Source organism: Felis catus, chromosome B2, assembly GCF_018350175.1.
Source record: "Felis catus isolate Fca126 chromosome B2, F.catus_Fca126_mat1.0, whole genome shotgun sequence".
Taxonomy (NCBI): Eukaryota; Metazoa; Chordata; class Mammalia; order Carnivora; family Felidae; genus Felis; species Felis catus.
This window is the reverse complement of record NC_058372.1, coordinates 89,728,566-89,737,684: the sequence shown is the minus strand read 5'-3', so window position 1 is coordinate 89,737,684 and position 9,119 is coordinate 89,728,566. Positions and strand designations below refer to the sequence as shown.

At 37.1% G+C, this 9,119-nt stretch overlaps 1 non-coding gene across 1 annotated transcript; it reads right to left on the bottom strand.

The window, feature by feature from the left end:
* Positions 1-288: 288 nt before the first annotated feature.
* Positions 289-428, bottom strand: LOC111560732. The gene has a single exon (XR_002742711.2). It is a non-coding gene; the product is annotated as a U4 spliceosomal RNA (small nuclear RNA).
* Between the last annotated feature and the right edge of the window lie 8,691 nt (positions 429-9,119).

Here is a 9,119-nt window from a genome sequence, read left to right as displayed (position 1 = left end):
AGCCAACATGGGGCTCAATCCCAGTGCACTGGGTTCACAACCTAAGCGGAAATCAAGAGTCTGATGCTCAACTGACTGAGCCACCCAGGTGCCCCTCTAGTAGGCACATTTAAAAACTAAAAATAAACAGGTGAAATTAATTTTAATATATTTCATTTAACCCATTATATTAAAAATTATCATTCCCATGTATTTTCCATATAAACTTGTCATTGAGGAACTATTTTATATTTTTCACACTTTGTCTTAAAAATCCAGTGTGTTTTACACATACAGTGCATCTCCATCCAAACAAGCCATATTTCAAATGCTCAACAGTCACATTTGGCTGGTGACTACGATGGTTCTGGGGAAAGTTCAATTTCAATTAGCAATAATCGCGCCTCAGATAGACCTCATTGGCTACAATACTGCCACTGCACAAAGCTTGGGGAAAGGTCAATTTCATCGGTAAACTGTGCTCCTATATTATGTGATAGGAAAAAAATCATGGGGGTGGGGATCAAAACAAAACAGGACTCCTGTCGTCAATGAGAACAAAATGCAGGAATTTTTTCAAGCTAAGGAACTTCCTGAAGGGGTACAAGGATACTAAACAAAATGTGCCTTTCTGCAATTTAGAGACTCTCTTCTTCCCATCTGTCAGAAAATGGACAAAATATGTCAATTTAATTAAAACAAAGTACTCTACTACCATCAGCCAGAAAACTGTTTTAATAAATATACAAACTTATGATGTCTACAAAGTAAATAAACCGCCCTCCCTTAGATGTGGCACCCTTGAGCTGTGCACAACCTGCACAATTGTACCAGGAGCCCTGCTGGTTCTCTTGGCCTAACTTTAGTCATGGCACCTTCTCGTCTCCACAGTCCTATCCCAGTCTACACTCCACCCAACATCAAAAGACTCTCTAACACTGCCCTAGAAAGTCCACTGCCCTCTTAACTCTGATTATAGTACCAGTTGTGAAGAAGGGTACTTGTCCCCCTTTGTATCTTCCCCATCCCACCCCCACCACGCTATCTTCTTCCTTCAGGGAAGGCCAGTGGATGACCTATGCTTCTAACGAACCATCTTGAGCTCCCATAGCCTCTTCTAGATTCTAAAAGCTAGGCAAAACCAGAACATTTCCCCTCAACACAACCTGCTTTCAGAGAAAGTTCAGGTGGCGATCTTTAATTCTGCATCATGCGTTTAATACAATACTTCATTTTCTCAGGAGTTTTCACATTAGAAGCAATATTTTAACTATGGATTTGAAAGTCTGCATTCTCAGTTAAATTAGTTTCCGGCATCATCAAGCAAGTAGGTGGAGGGTCATCTTCCTGAAGCTGCTGAAACGTTGCCTTTGGTTGTGGCTCATCAGACAGGCTGTCCCATTGCTCTTTCTTCCTTCACAAATCTCCATACCTTTGTCACATAACACTGGAATCTGCTGAAGTTGATTCTCAGAGTGTGTTTTTTTCCCTGCCCACTCAATTTTTGGCTCTAATTATTGAGTTCACCACATATTAGAAGTGTTTACATTCAGTTTATATTTATTTCCAGAAATAAACCTATGATATGGCCCAAGACTGAATGTTAGCATTATAAATTACACTCATCATCTAGTAAGCTTCATGGTGGCTCCATGGACTGGTTATAGCCTTGCTTTTAAGTGAGTCGTCTTCATTCAAAGCTGAGGGAATAGCATGACATTTTGAGTTTCTAAGTCAATACTTTGTTGTATTTTTTTTAAATATAAAGATAAGTAGAAATGACTCATCCATTAGGCACAGAAGCCACAATGCCCAGGGCCCACAAAACTTTTACAGGCCAATGAAAATGTTTTCATTTCTTATAAATTCAAAAGGGAAAAATAAATAGAATCCAAACTGGATTATATTTGTATTTATACCAATACAATTATAAGGTATAATTTTAAGTTTTTATGGAGGAAGGGGCTCATGAAAGTAAAACTAGGTCCCATGAAAGTATTGACAGAGCCCTACTCTGGCTGATCCCACGCCACAACTGCCAACAATGTCATAGATACTCTGTTCTTCCTAAGCAAAGAGTAAATTTCCTTCAAAATGTATTTCCAACAATTGTTTAAAAAAAAGAAAAAAAAACCTTCTCTGGCAAAATGATAAACTGGAGTTTTCCAAAGAATCTAAAGAGTTTATAAAATGAAGGGCTAGAATGTAAGAGTCTGGACTTTCTAACCTGTTTTGAAATCTGCAAAGAACATTCCCTTCCAGCTAATACAGTTCAAGGTCGAAGGAGATTGTGAACGTGCTAATTAAAATGTTAGATAATGCTTGAGCAGAGGAAGGCTAATTTTTATTCACACATTTGGAGAATGATTCATGAATGAGTGGGATAACATGTCAGAATGCATCCCAGACCTTAATCACTTATCAAAAGTTAAGCATTTACTTACATCAAACCAAGTTCACTAAATGTAACTCCATAATAAAAATGAAATTAAACTTAAAATCAGTAAGTCAGTTAATGATTAGCTATATGGTCTCTATAAGCCTAAGATTGCTTTTGATATGGAATATGTGAGTAGCTGACAAAGAAATGTGTGTGGCAAGGGGCCAGCAAGTGTATGAGGCGAGAACACTAGCAAAGAAAGCAAATCCCTTAAATTAAAGGTAAAACAAATTTGAGCAGCAGACCTTGGATCCCAGCCAGCACTCCTTACCTTGGCCAGGCTTGAGCAGTCCAGATGCAGAGACTGAAAGGTGCCGGTGCAAAAGAAGCTGCCAGAAAGTGAGCTCAGGTAGGACCCAGGAGCTTGAAGGCAGCTGGAGGTCAGGTAGGGGCATCGGTAAACATGAGGTAGGTGGGGAGTGCTGTCAAAGAGTTACAGGTGATGCTTCATGAAAGATGAAAGCCTTGGCTGGCTTGTAGCAGCCACACCTGGGGTAGTGTTTTGGAACAAAAGCATGAGTAGGTGCTGGTTTGAAGGACTGAGCTGTGGAGCAGCTGGGCTACACGAGCAGCACCTCCAGAAGCCAGCCTCCCACATGCCAGTCACCACCATTAGTGGCTGCATTTCCTAGAGCCCCGAGGCCAACCAGAGATGCCCCAAATCCGTGCACAGTTGGTGCCCACCAGATGATAACTGGTTTTTCCTTAGGCTGAAAAAAAAAATCAGACAGGGGTGCTGGGGTGGCTAAATTGGTTTAGCATCCAACTCTCAATTTCGTTTCAGGTCATGATCTCGTGGTTTTGTGGATTCGAGCCTTGCATCAGGCGCTGTGCTGATGGTGCAGAGCCTGCTTGGGATTGTCTCTCTCTCCTTCTCTCTCTCTCTCTCTCTCTCTCTCTCTCTCTCTCTCTGTTCCCCCCCCCCCACACTCACACTAGGTCTCTCTCTCTTTAAGTAAATAAATAAACTTAAAAAAAAAAAAACTCAGACATAAAAAGTTGAGGCTTATGCAAAATCACATAGTTTCCTAAGGCTATAGATTCTGAACTGTGACACAGATGATATTTCATATGTGTTGTCATTTGAAGAGATAATTAAAGATTATGCAACCAAAACATGTAGGAGAAAAGTACTTGTTAGGCAATTAATAAAATATTATGTTATTTTCCTGGATTTTGTGTTTAGGGTATTTTTAGCTTTTTAACATTTGTAATGTGTCGTGTCTTTTCTCATTCTAAAGAAACATTTGCACTGAAATTTGTATTTGTGACTTGTTTTTTTCTTAAAGAGCACCCCTCCCCACTGTATAAGCTAATGGACCCACAAATCTGCATCTGCTCCTGTCAGACCACTAGATGTGAGATCCATTTCCTTCATCATTCCAATGAAGAGAAGCTTCTCTCTGGTTACTTAGAAAAAGAATTCAGATGAAAGATAGTATGAATGTTTGAGATAAAAAGTGAAATGCCTTTGTATCATTCAACTTTGAACATAAAGTTCAGTTGTTTAGGCTACATTGATTACAGTGTTCAGCTCTACTTATTCAAAGTAGATGAGAGGCAGAAATATAGAGGCAGGTATGTTTAAAACACACCCCCAGCCTATCTGACCATACTTTTTCATCATCACCACCAACTCATGGTATATTCTTCATTAGGATAAACTCTGTTAGTCCCTTCTCTCCAGCTTCCTTTGTCACTTAGAGATATATGGGAAGCTGACAAGTGAGAGTAATCCCTAGAAGGTTTTCTTTCTAGCTGTAAATGGTGACGAAGCCTGGTTTGCCATGTTAGATCAGGTCATTGTAGCTGCTGTCTAGATAGTCAACAGATAGAGACGGGGTCATGGGAGTGATCCCCTTTCTTCTGCTTCTCTTTACGGTCTGAAGTGTTTTGAGCTAAAACTGGTACTATGTTTTGTTCAAGTAATTAAACAAGGAGGCCATTAGACCGAAGTGCCCCTAATGCTTTGGTACCCTATGTAAGCAAACGAAACCCTATGCTGAAGTCTATGCCCTTGAATCTGAGAAAAATAACACTTAAGAACAACCAGGCACAAACAGCCAACTAGGCTTTCCCAAATAGGACAAGTGTAAGCTAAGCCAATCAAATAATTTTCTTGTGTTGCTTCTGCACCTTCTCTATAAAAACTTTTCCCCTTGTCCCTGTCGATGGGGCACCCCCAACCACTTTCAGTTTGGTGTTACTTGATTTCAATCGGTGTTCATTCAAACTCTTGAAAAAAATTTTAATGTGCCTCAGTTTACCTTTTAACAGTTTCTAAAGGTGTTCACTGTAGATTAAAGATTAAGTGGAGGGGCGCCTGGGTGGCTCCATCAGGTAAGCGTTCGACTTCGGCTCAGGTCATGATCTCGCAGTCTGTGAGTTCAAGCCCCGCATCAGGCTCTGTGGTGACAGCTCAGAGCCTGAAGCCTGTTTCAGATTCTGTGTCTCCCTCCCTTTCTGACCCTCCCCCACTAGCACTCTGTGTGTCTCTCTCTCAAAAATAAATAAACATTAAAAATACATATATAGTGTATTTCTTACTCATCAGTGTGGGGGGTATGGAGCAGAGGTATAGCAGGCAAATGTAAGTGTTACATTTTGTGCTTTATGGCTATTGAAACATCCTTATTAATTTTGCTAGGTATTAGCAGGATTTTTCCCCATATAATTTTTTTCCTGATATTTAACTTGAAAGTAGTAATGAGACAAGTAGCCATAAAGCTGGCTCATTAGATCCACTTAATCCCATCAACATGATTATGTTCATTGGAAAATAGTTGAGGATTATTATATTAGGATTTTTTTTAAATAATCAAACTTGTGTGAAATATTGCTGCAATGTAAGTGAACTCATCATCTGTTCTTTTGATTTATTCTCTACATCATGCTCTTCTTTGCCATGTACGTTTTCTTATCACTTTTCAGACTTCTTAACACTCTTTTTTTTAAAAAAAAAACATCTAATTTCCTTTATATTCATTCCTCCATTTGCTTGTCCTACCCATCATGAATAAATTGTGTATGTATGAAGATGTCAGTGTATATAGATGAACAATGTGAATCAGAATACATTAAACTGACACTGTCAGTCTTCTCTCAACACCAACCTCACAAGCATAAATTTCCTTTTTTTTTTCTTAAGAAGAAAATCTTCCTACAAAAAGATGTCTTCAACTATTTAGGACCAGTTTTCTGGAGTTATATTTCAAATAAGCGTCAAAACTTGCAATTTAGTAAATGAAAAAGTTTTATGCCTAGAAATTTCAAGGGGGAAGTACTTTCATGTAATACCTGGGTGGATGGGTTCACCCCAGAGGTACCATGAGGGTTGATAGAGATAATGTAGATAGTTTTCTGCAAAGGAGTATTTATTAAGTTAATCTTATTTAACACTGGTTTTCTTTTTTTTAATTTTTATTTAAATTCCAGTTAGTTAACATACAGTGCAATGTTAGTTTCACGTGCACAATTTAGTGATTCAACACTTACATATACAATACCCAGTGTTCATCACGACAAGTGCCCTTCTGAATCCCCTTTCCTATTTCACCCATCCCCTCACCCACCTCCCCTCTGGTAACCATCAGTTTATTCTCTATAGTTAAGAGCCAGCTTCTTGATTTGCCTCTCTTTTTTCCCCCTATGAGTGTTTTGTTTATTAAATTCCATATATGAGTGAAATGCACCCCAATGTTTATAAAAGCATTATCTACAATAGCCAAATTATGGAAAGAGCCCAAATGTCCACCAACTGATGAATGGATAAAGAACATGTATACATGTACAATAGAATATTAGATAAAGAATGAAATCCTGCCATTTGCAACATGGATAGACCTAGAAAGTTTTATGCTAAGTGAAATAAGTCAGAGAAAGCACTGATTCTCATTATAACCATTAGAGGGAGTTGTCCTGGATGAAAATGGCGCTTAGATATAATGAAATGTTACCTAAGAATTGAGAGATTCTTGGGGCACCTGGGTGGCACAATCGATGAAGTGTCTAACTCCAGCTTAGGTTACGGTCTCATGGTTTGTGGGTTCGAGCCCCATGTCAGGCTCTGTGTTGACAGCTTGGAGGCTGGAGTCTGCTTCAGATTCTGTGTCTCCCTCTCTCTCTGCCCCTCCCCTGTTCGCCCTCTGTCTCTCTCTGCCTTTCAAAACTGAATAAATGTTAAAAACATTTTTTAAATAAATAAATAAATAAACATTAAAAAAAGAAAAGAATTGAGAGATTCTTTGTATGAAAGATTGTAAAAAAAACTTCCTATGTAAATATTAACAATATTTAAAATATGAACATAATTTAAATAAATAATGCTTAAAATTTCTAACAGCTAATATTTATCAATTATCAGTGAATTAATATTTTGTTTCTGTATATTTAACCAACAAGCAGTGTCTACTAAGGTATAAGAATAAGAAATAAGAATGAGAAAGATAAGATTATGGTATTTTCTAAGCCTTATGAAGCACAAAATATTGTTAACAGTAGCTTTTCATGTTTAGCTTTTTTCATGTTCATATACCTAGAGGGAAGGAAGGCAGCTACCTGCCACAGCTAACAAGACAAGGTAAAGGACAAGAAGGTTATTTTCATTGATAGGAATTTATTATTCAATGGGTGAATTTCTCAAATTGGAAATTAGGCGAATTAGTAAAGCAAGAAACTTCTTATAAATATGACCAAAGGATTCATAAAATTTCAATTGTATAGAATTTTTACAAATACACCCATTTGCCTTTACTTTAAATTGCAGCATTTACGGGAGATGCTCAATAAAGGTTTTAATCGACCTCGGGAGAAAAACAGTAACTGCCAAGGTCACAGGGTTCTTACCTTGTCTGGTTTGTAACGACATGAACAAAGGTTTTAGATTAAAGTTTACAGTTTACTTTCAGGGTTCTTTCCACACATCGTATTCTTTTACAGATAACTCCTTTTCCCACTCTCTGAAGTTCCTATCTTCTTCACAGAATTCAAGAGCCAGGAGATGAATAAAGGAAAAGGTATAGGGAGATGGAAAGGTGGAGCTGAAGAGATTTGGGTTAAAACTTTAATAGCCTAGGAATTGTCAATCACAGGCGAGCCTTCTGACTTAGCAAATTTTTTTTTTGTTAAACGTTAAAAAAAATAATATTTAGCCTTATCAATTATACTCCCAATCTTAGACATAAAGCCATTAGCCTTAGAAACATACTTATTAGCATGACTGTTGACTAAAACTTAGGGAGTCATATACCTATAGATTATATTTGGAGAAGAGATATTTAAATACATAAATGATTTGGGAGGTAACAGATATTGCTATACATAATTCATTGAAAAACGTTTACCTATGTCTTAAACTTAAATCATCATTTCTAAAAATGCATATATGTGCCCAAACCTATTATTCTGAATATGTAATCCATATTTTCCTTATTGACCTTGTGGAAATGCTTAAAAAGCAATTGTCATAAAAGTTCATTTTTACCTATTAAACACTATTTTTGTGTATCCCCCAAAATCTTTATTAAGCATTGGTTTTTCATGATCTAAATAACAGAATGAAAACTGAAATAAATTAGTCATCTTGGCTTTTTCAAATAGCCACATTTGTTGTTTTTAAAACAACACGAGGTGCCTGACTGTGAATATGTTTCTCTGTATGAGATTATTCAATGAGTTCAGCCAGTCATATATAACGGTTTTGCCTGAAAATGGCTCTTTTGCAAGATTTTTGCATATATTTTGACATCGAATTTCAGCATAACAGAATCACAATCAAATTTAACATTTATATTAGCTGATTTTTAATGTTTGAAATAACTGGATGAAAAATAAAAGAGAACAGAAGCAAAGTAGGAAAATTAAGCATAAGGTAAGAATTACTAAAGAAGAAAGAACAGAGATTTGGATAATTGTCTTCAAACCATATGATTAGATATTGGACTGCATTTTTAAAATTTTTACTGTTAATGTAACTGGCAGAACCATACATAAAAGCCTCCCATCTTCTGACTTTTCCACTTATCACTCTTTTGCTTTTCTTTCTATTTTTACCATGATTAAATCTATCCCTAATAATATAGATTAGTTTTGCCTGTGTTTTTAAATTCCGTGTAAATATAGTCATACTGTATGAAGTGTTGCTTTTGCCTAACCTTAAGTCATTAGATTCATCCACGTTACTCTGTGTACTTGTGATCTGTTCCCTCTAGTATTGTGAAGCATTTCGTTGTATGACTATATCACAATTGATTTATCCATCCCATTGTTAATGGGCATTTTGACTATTTTCAGCTTAAGACATTTAAAATAAACATTTCTGTGAACACTCAGGAGCACTCATCCTGGTACATATAAGCGTGTATCTCTAGGTATATCCCATCTTGGGGGAAGTCTGTGGGTCATGGGATAATATGTATTCTATTCAACTGTAATAAATAATGCCTCCCCATGTTCCACAGTGGTATATCAATTTACATTCCCACCAGCAGGGGTTTTTTCTGGGCTCCAAATCCTCACCAACACTTGAAACTCTCAGACTTGAGACATCATCCCCTACTAGCTACAGTACTTTCCCTTCCTACATTGTCCCTTACTGAGCTCTTATTCATCCTTTCAGATAGTCCAAGAATCATCTCAGGAAGTCTTATTGCATTCCATTCATAAATAATCAGAGTTGGTGTTCCCCATGCACTTTATTGCA